The sequence below is a fragment of the Chanodichthys erythropterus genome, chromosome 10 (genome assembly GCF_024489055.1).
Source record: "Chanodichthys erythropterus isolate Z2021 chromosome 10, ASM2448905v1, whole genome shotgun sequence".
Taxonomy (NCBI): domain Eukaryota; kingdom Metazoa; phylum Chordata; class Actinopteri; order Cypriniformes; family Xenocyprididae; genus Chanodichthys; species Chanodichthys erythropterus.
In genome coordinates, this window is record NC_090230.1 from 33,772,111 (window position 1) to 33,781,547 (window position 9,437).

The following is a 9,437-nucleotide window of genomic DNA, read 5'->3' on the forward strand; positions in this document are numbered from 1 at the left end:
AAATTTAATCAAAGCATGCACATACAGTATTAGTCATTGTATATAAGACATTGTATGTCAACTTACTTAAATTATAGGAAATACAAGCGTAGTATATAGAACATCTACATTAAAAGACAATTACTGTATACTTCTGTACTGTAATATTGCTGTTATTTTATGCATATATGACTCTTACATATATGTGACTACAAGGAGTACAATGGAAGCAACAATAAGTACAATGACAATTTCCAGTTAGTCTAGCACAGTATGCATAGAAATTATTATTATTATTATTTTTTTTTCAGTTAAACAGAAAGATAGTCTTAACCAGTCAATTGTTCACAAAAAAGATGCATTCTCTCTTATCAGTCTCTTGAAAATGGTTTGAGTTAGTCAGGTTATTCCACCAGCATGGAACAGTCCAGGTAAAGGTCAGTTAAAGTGAGTTTGTGCCCCTTTGGGATGGCACCACAAGATGCTGTTCACTTCCAGAAAGCAAGCTTCTGGAGGGCGTATAATAAGTCTGAAGCAGAGAGTTTAGGTACAGGCTTGGAGAGCCAGTTGTTGTTCTGTTGTGTAGCATACAGAATGGCTTGATCTTCCCAATGTTGTACTGGGCAAATATGCAAGATCGGGCAGTTCCAGCACTGTAGTCTGTGAAGTTTAACTGATCAATTATAACACAAAGGATGGGTGGCTGAAACCACGAGCACTTCTGTCTTGGCAAGGTGGAGTTGAAGGTAAAGGTCATCCAGGTGAAAGTCGGACATTTCCATCAAGCAGGCTGAGATGGGAGCAGCTACTGGTTGATCATCTGGCTGGAATGAAAAGTAGAGATGTGTGTGAGGATAACAGTGATAGGAAAAGCCATGTTTCTGAATGATTCTAGTTACAATTACAACAAAAAATACTGTTCAGAATAGCAGTATAAAAAGATGTAAACAAAGAATGTGTTGTATAAGAATAGTAATCTTTCCACACCTGTACTGTATGCTGCTGTAGATCTCCAGTCTTTCCACATTACCTGAAATCATAAAGAAATAAAAATTAGTTGGCTATTACATTCATTCAAACATGCCAGCATATGTTTTACTGAGACAATGCAAAACCTCAACCTTCTTTGATCTGAAATTTTTATATCCAACTATCCAATGTATCTTATGATTCAGTAATGACAATTTACTCAGGTCATGTAAGATTTTTTTTATTATTATACTTTATTATTACACTAATATATGCATACTATTCGCGTTTGCAAGCAGATGCACTCATAATATTTATTATGTTGTTCATATTGTACTCTTATCTGCTTTCCTGTATAGGCCTAACGTTATAGTATGAGTATACAGGCTGCAGAGTTTATAAAAAGAGATTTAAATAATGGCGGTACTACCACATCTGAACGAAGACATAAACACCGAATGGACTTTATTAATAACTAACGTTAATCTTTCTTGGTTTAAAACAGATGGAAAATTGACAGATACCTGCTGCAGTTGTTTTGCTTTCAACGGCAGTTACGTCATTTGTGTGAACACCGTTTAGAAATACTTATATTAGCTTCGAAACTATAAACAATACAAAGGTGTAGCCACACTACATAAAATATCACACACATGTAACGTTAGAATGAAACTCTTACCTCAGCCAGTGATCGGTTTGTATGATGTTCGCTGTGGTCTTCTTGCTGAAAGGACGTGATAGTTTTTCCTCACACTGTTCCCGAAGAATGGATTGACGGATGAGTTCAAATAAATACTCCTGCTCACGACTGCTCTTTAGGATTGCTTTACACTACTGTTTAATCTCACGACACACAAGCGTAGCCTGAAATAAATTCAAATAACGCGCTCGCCCTTCCATCACTGCATCACTGCACTACTCCAGGAACTGTTGTAGGCGGGACTAACGGAAAAGTTATCGGCGGCAAATTTGAATCTGCGTCGCGCGTGCTCGCAGACGCCCCCCCGCGCGCGCGCGCACGTACACGTACACACACGCACACACACACACACACACACAAAGCTGCGCATTTGCAACTCGATTTGGAAAAACATAAAATGTACATATCAATAATAGATGTGTTCAGAAAATTTAGGGGAGAATAAGTCAAGGCCAATCAGAAGTTTCAAAATAAGCATATTTGCAAGATGAGGTTAAAATTTTAGTAAATACAATGCATAATATATAGAAGGCCTACACACCTACTGTATGTACCAATACTATAACTGAACCTTAAAAAACTAACTTTAACCAACACATCAGCTACTCTTAAATGAAAGAAGAAAAAAACATGTTGAATGACTGCATATTTCTGTAGTTATACATTCATTCCCTTTTTTCTATTTTTACAGAAAAAATCTGTAAAATATTAATCAACATTTTATGTAAAATTACACATTTTTCTGTAAAAAATACAGAACATTTCTTTTAAAAAACAGAAATTTAATGTAATGCTAAAATACATGCAATTCCCTGTAAATTTAATAGCTGAAAATTAAATTACAGCAAATATCTGTAAAACAACAGGTATTTCAATGTATAATGGGAAAACAGAAAAAATCTGTAAAAAATACAGACCAATACCTGTAAATTTACATTTATTTTTAACAGTGTATGCTCTCAATAACAAAGTTAGTTCATGCGTTCATGACCTCAAGGCTAGATTATTGCAATGCTCTACTGAGTGGTTGACCTGTACGCTTAATAAACAAACTCGCAGCTAGAGTTCTCACTAGAACCAGGAAAAATGACCATATTAGCTCGGTTCTGTCAACACTCCATTGGCTCCCTATTAAACATTGTATACATTTTAAAATTTTCATAATTACTTGCAATGAATTAAACAATTTAGCTCCCCAGTACTTGAGCGGGCTCTTATTGCATTATAGTCCTTCATGTCTATTGCGATCTCAGAATTCAGGTCAGTTGATAATACCTAGAATATCAAAATCAACTGCAGGCAGTAGATCCTTCTCCTATTTAGCACCTAAACTTTGGAACAGACTTCCTAGCAATGTTTGGGAAGCAGACACACTGTCAGTTTAAATCTAGACTATCTCTTTAACCTGGTATACACAACACATTATTAATTTCTATTATTCAAATCAGTTTAAATGATTGTTAGGCTACATAAACAAGGTCAGCTAGCCAGAAACACTTCCTATAACACCGATGTACTTGTTACATCATAAGAAGAATGTCATCCTGAGGTTTACCGTAGTCAGCCGGATCCGGCAGGCTCATACACATACAGTAACCATTATGCTGATAGTGGTGTTACTTAGGTAAAGTTGGTTTTATATTCGCACATTCAGACTTCTGATAAATTCAGACTTTCCAATAAATGTGCAATAAATTAATGTTTGCGAATTTTAAGCAGCGATATGATATCGACAACCAACGATTGTCAACTTACAACATTTTTCACAGTCGATCAAAATAAGTATTGTTTTAATGGCATATTTACTTGTGAATGTCCACTGAATGTCCAATGTAGTGTGATTAAGGCTATTGAATACGGATGTCCGAATGTGCGAATATAAAACCAACTTTACCGAAGTCACATGTAGCATTCCAGGCCTCAGTGAAACACAGACCACTGAGACCAGGGATACTCAGCCTGAAGCAAGTAAGACCCTTGAATACCGTTTATTCAACCACAATTTAAAACTTCAGTGACTTGTTTCCAAGTAAACATTGACATTCCTCATTAATTAATCTCAAACACTACTGGTCTATTATACTCTATATGCTGATCTATAGTATATGTTCCTTCTTCCTTAAGTTTATTAATTATTTAGGTAAATAGCCTCGAACATTCTTTGTAGCATTTGTTCCTTGCAGGCGGGTAGTAGCGCAGATGAAAAATATGCGCAATATTTGTATGTCTAAATTACCATTATACGCAACAACGATATGACATTTGACCCATCACGTCTCCACCACTGCGACTTCTGTTGATGCTTCTCGTAGCCTAGTTGGAGTGAGCGTTGCATCTCCATGTTTTCTGTGCTGATGCGGTCGTGATGAGTTCATGTAGGCTAACATAAGGGTTGCGCTGTCACAAAGAACCGGCAAAAAATGTAGCCTTATGATTATGTAAAATATAGCAAGGATACATGTTAATTGTTTATTATTAAACAAGTGTTTTCTGTGTCAGTGGCTGCAAAGATGAAGTTGACGATGCTGACTCGCGATCTCCGCAGTAGTGAACGCGCCTGAGAGAAATGCACATTTCATTCGGATTACATAAGCAGAGAACAGTCTGTTTTCTTTCGTTTTGAATTGCTCTGTTTAAAAGTAGACATTCCAATATAGATGTATTCCTCAGGTCTGTGAGGCAAGTAGGCTAAGTTACCTTATACGCTGAGTTTTAGTTCATTTATGATACGAGCTCCAGTTCTCCCCGGCGCCTCCGTACGTGTTGTGATCATCTATTGCCTGCTATATTTACTTCTTATTTATTAAATACAAGCAATTGGTTGATGAAATATTGATTAAAATTAAGATACAATTAATACAAAACGAAATTAACTTTAAAGAGTTTTAATAAGTTTTTAAAAGTTAAGAACATAACTTTAAAAAAATAGAGCACTTTAATTGGAATGATTTCAGCGTGTGTGATTTATCACGGGCACGGGTCGGGTAACGGGCCAAATATTAACAGGTCTGGGCGGGTGCGGATTTAATTTTGATATTATCACGGGTGACGGGTCGGATCCGGTGCTGAACTTTGCGGGTACGGGCGCGGGCGGGTATCCAAAAATGGACCCGTGCAGGACTCTGGTGTCAACTAGACTATCCCCTGTGAAGGCCCCATTGATATAACAGACAGTGGCACAGATCCTCAACAAACCTGTCTCCATACCAACGTGATGAATCCGATCTTCAACCAGATGTGACTGGATTAAATATTTTGAATGTTCCGTTTGTTGATAAGAACTGGCCCTATGACTGAGCCTGGATTCTCCCAAGGTTTTTCCCCCCCCCATTCTGTCACCTGATGGAGTTTGGGTTCCTTGCCACTGCACTGATGAAGCACAGACTCAGCAGAACTTGTAGTTTTAATCCAACATAAACCAATCTGAGAAAGCAGTGGCTCGTAAACATACGTGATTATTTCACCATATGGTGTCAGTCCTCTAAACTAGTGACCAATGCATACTACACACAAATGTACTCCTGCATATCATTTTAGAAGAACCTTGATCCTGCCGTATCAGTCTCATCCATGCTTTCCTCAATTCTTTTGTGTCGGGGAATCATGAAAACTGAGGTAAGGGTGTCGTCATTTAGAATTAGCAGCCGGACACGCTGCAGTAACATCGACAAGAGGATTCAGCCATTAGTTTTGATTGCGTTGCGATGGGACAGGAAGTAATGATGCACTGCTTCACTTACCGGATATAGGAAGTGTGATAAAGGTCTGTTGAAACCATTGTATGCAAACTGAACTGAGCTGGACGATGACATCACTGTTTTCTCCAGAGCTGCTATAGATAAATGAATTAAATTAATAACTAATGATTGTACAGTGGAAATAAATCAACACTGAACTTTCTTAAGCTCGACAATGCCACCTTTCTAGAGCACATCTTCTAGAGCTGCTATACAGCCCAAAAACAGATAATTATTTTCCTGTTATCACTGTAACGCTGCTTTGAAACAATCTGCATTGTAAAAAGCTATATAAATAAAGGTGACTTGACTTGTGACGGGTAGGTTTAGGGTTAGGAGACAGAATATACAGTTCGTAAAAAACATTATCTCTAAGGAAAGTCCCCATAAAACATGGAAAACCTGTGTGTGTGTGTGTGTGTGTACATGTTTTTCTATCCCAAACTCTGAAAACCCAACAGAAAATGAGATATTCTAAACTTTTGCAGTTTTTGCCATTTCCAGATGCTGTATTTTAAGAAACTCCTTCTAGAGCTTTAATCAGATCAACATCATATTTGGTCAGTCTAATCTAAAGGCCTTTGCAAATTGTGAAGATCTTGAGTTTTTGATGAAAGGCGTGTCCGTGGCAGCCTGATAAAATTTGATGTTTCAACATGAAACAGGAAACTGTTGTAACTTGGGCATACAATGTCCGATCTGCCCCAAACTTCACATGTTTTATTAGAGTCCTGGCCTGAAGACATCTACTTGACAATATTCAGTTACAGTCAAAGCGCCACCTGCGGGCAACAGGAAATGTCATGTTTTACACTGTGATTAAATCTTATGGCCTTGATAAATTTCAAAAAAAATTGTTATGAAAGAGGAGGTTGTTTTAACTCAGGCATACAATGTCCAATCTGCCCCAAACTTCACATGTTTTATTAGAGTCCTGGCCTGAACACATCTACATGCAAATATTCAGTTAGTCAAAGCACCACCTGCTGGCAGTAGGAAATGTGGCACATCAAAATGACTTTTTATTTAATATTTCTCTTATATTTACCCGCTCAATTGTATGTCTCGCCCACTGTTCACTGTGTTCCTAAGGCCAGGGGGTGGTGGTGGTACGGCCCTTTCAACGCTGCTTGCAGCTTTAATTAGTGCCAAAGCCCTGAAATGGCAGAAGCCCTTGAAGGGGTGGATTCTGGAATCCACTGCCGCTTCAATATATATTTTAAGTTATTAATCAACATTTATATTTCTGTTAAATTATTTGAATGACTTCTTCAATGTATGTTAAAGGATCTATTTTCCTCTGTACCTCTCACTGAGAGAAAAGAACATGTTATCAGTATGTTTTGGAAAGGTTTCCTGCTCAGAGCAGAGCTCAGATCAATTTCAGCCTTGAAGAAGCTGTGAATCATGTGTATCTGTGTATGTGCGCTAAGTGTTTTGTGCAGGTCCCTTTGTACTGGACAACTGGCATTCTGCTCGAGACCAGCAGACGCCACATCATGACCCCAAAAGGACATCCGGTACCTAAATCTAGGGTCCCCCTCGTCATCACCGTGTTGAAGGGAGATCTGTCCACGTGTGGAAAATTTCTAATCTTGTCTATTTTTCTTAGCCAATCAGAATCATCCAACCTGAAGTAATGACGTAGTTAGTTGACTCTGTTAGAGTATAATTATTGAGAAAATGTGATTGTACGCAGAGTGGCCTACAAACTCCTTCTGAGACCTGAAGCTGGCTTCTGCTGATGAAACTGCAAACTATTCTTCATTAAATTTTTTCTTCAATTTATTAATTATTTTAAACTTTGACTCTGGTTTGAATCTGGTTTCAAGGGTCCTAAACTGTTTATCCCCAACACCCTATTGTTTTTCTACGGACTATTATATTTTTCAACCATCCGGGGCATTTTGGGGGCCTTAACGTGCTCAAAAACTCTTGAAAATTGGCACACATATTGGAATCTGCGGCCATTAGGACGCCACAGATGCTGGGACCCAAGCATGGCACAGGGGCTCTACAGCACCCCCCTTTGAATGGGATCCGAAAACTATCAAACACGCTTGCATGTATTACTATGAAGCTCGGTACACATATAGACCTCATCGGGCCTAACAACTTGCATGCTCTTTATACGTCAGCTCAACAGGAAGTCAGCTATTATGGCTTGTTTGAAAAAAATGCATGCTCTGGAATTTGATATACTCCTCCTATGCGCTTAATCCGATCACCACCAAACTCGGTCAACATGAAGTCAAGACACTCATGATGCTAAATTCTGAGCGGATTTTTGATTCTCAAATGGTTTGGCCGTAGTGAGGCAACGAATTTATGGCAAGAAAAGGAAAACAGGAAGTGTGTTATAACTTGTACTGCATACATTGATTGATTTTTATGAGACTTCACGTGTGTTTGTTGTCGGAGGCCGGTCACATGGATGGGACTATTGTGAGTCAAAGTTATAGTGCCACCAACCAGCAGCAGGAAGTGTGTCACAATCAAAATACTTTGAGATCACTCTTATTATTACTTTGCTTCAAAAATTCATTAGAATAATGTAAAAACACGCTGAAAAGATTTTTGATATTTTTCAAACAATGTCACCGAAAAGTTTTTGACATGAACATAATTGAAAGCATTTTGCCTTACACATTAAAAGTAATAGAAAGCAGAGAGGTTGATCAAATATAAGATTTATTTCACAGTAACTAATTTGTTGTACTGAATTCAAATTACGCGCCTGTTGAGGAACGGTCCAACCACTGAAATCACCTTTGGGAAATCTTTCGCCCTCTGGATTCCGCCCATGAAAAATCGCCTAACAAAGGTAAATGTGACCGCACATTTACAGCAATCTGTCACGACCATGGTCAGGAATGGATCCTTGCTGAATAAAAGTATTCATTTCTTTAATTTCTTTTCAAAGAAATTCATCCGGGAAATAGACTGCAAATCCTAGCAGTTTAAGCCCTGTCAATGTACAAAACTAAAAGTTTTTGCTGACAGGGTCAGATCGGACATTATAAAAACGATCCCTAACGTTACAGAGATAACGTTAGACATTTTTGTTATCATATGATCATTCAAACTTAGACTCCATTAGCAAATGCAGTAAATTTACCTCACAGACCATCGTAAAATACAGTACATTCAAATTCGACAGAAACAAAATAAAACTCACGAAAATCATCTTGATTTGTCTTTTCAGCGTTTCAACAATCACAAGGTCTGGTTTGGTCGAAATAAACCAGATGTAATTCACCGAGTTAGAATTTAAAATGTCGGGACAAGCGTGAAACAGACACCTAAGTTAACTCTGTAACGGTGTTTTTGCAACGTTCGCTGGCTGAACTTTCACTGTCATTTCACAAGTTGTGTACACTATAGCGTAAAATCCTAAAACCTAATTATAAAATGTAAAATTAACTTACCAAACTTCCAGATATCCATCGAGTGAGTGAGCTGCCGTTGTGTTCTGACGTCAGTCGAGGGGCGCTGTTTACAGCAATCCTGTATTTTTGCCTGGCATATTACAGCCAAGTTACAGCTAGGTTACAGCAACACTAAAATATACTGTAAAATGTTCCCGCTCAAACAAAATTACCCAGAATGCAATACAAAATACAGTATTGTACTGTAATATAAAAAGGCAGTATTGTACTGTAGGTTTTTACAGTAATGTGCTGCTAAATCTACAGTGACATTTAACAGTGATATACTTAATGCAAATTAAACATATCCAGCTGACATTAATTTGTGTGAAAAAGAAGCGATCTGGCACAAGGATGTGTTGATTTTGAAATCACGCTGAGTGCTCGTGGCGGAACATTCTATTTTGGTTTGTGCACAGTCTTCACACAGACAAGCCCGTCCGTCAATCTATCGCTAATGCCGCTGCGGAGGGTCTATTCTTTCCGGTGAAATCACAAAACAAAATGCACACAAACGTGTCCCCGCTCTTGATATACAATCATTGCTGAACATTTGATTTTAAAGTAGAACTAAAAACAATGTATATATTATGACTTTATAAGACAATTTCGAAAATTACCCAC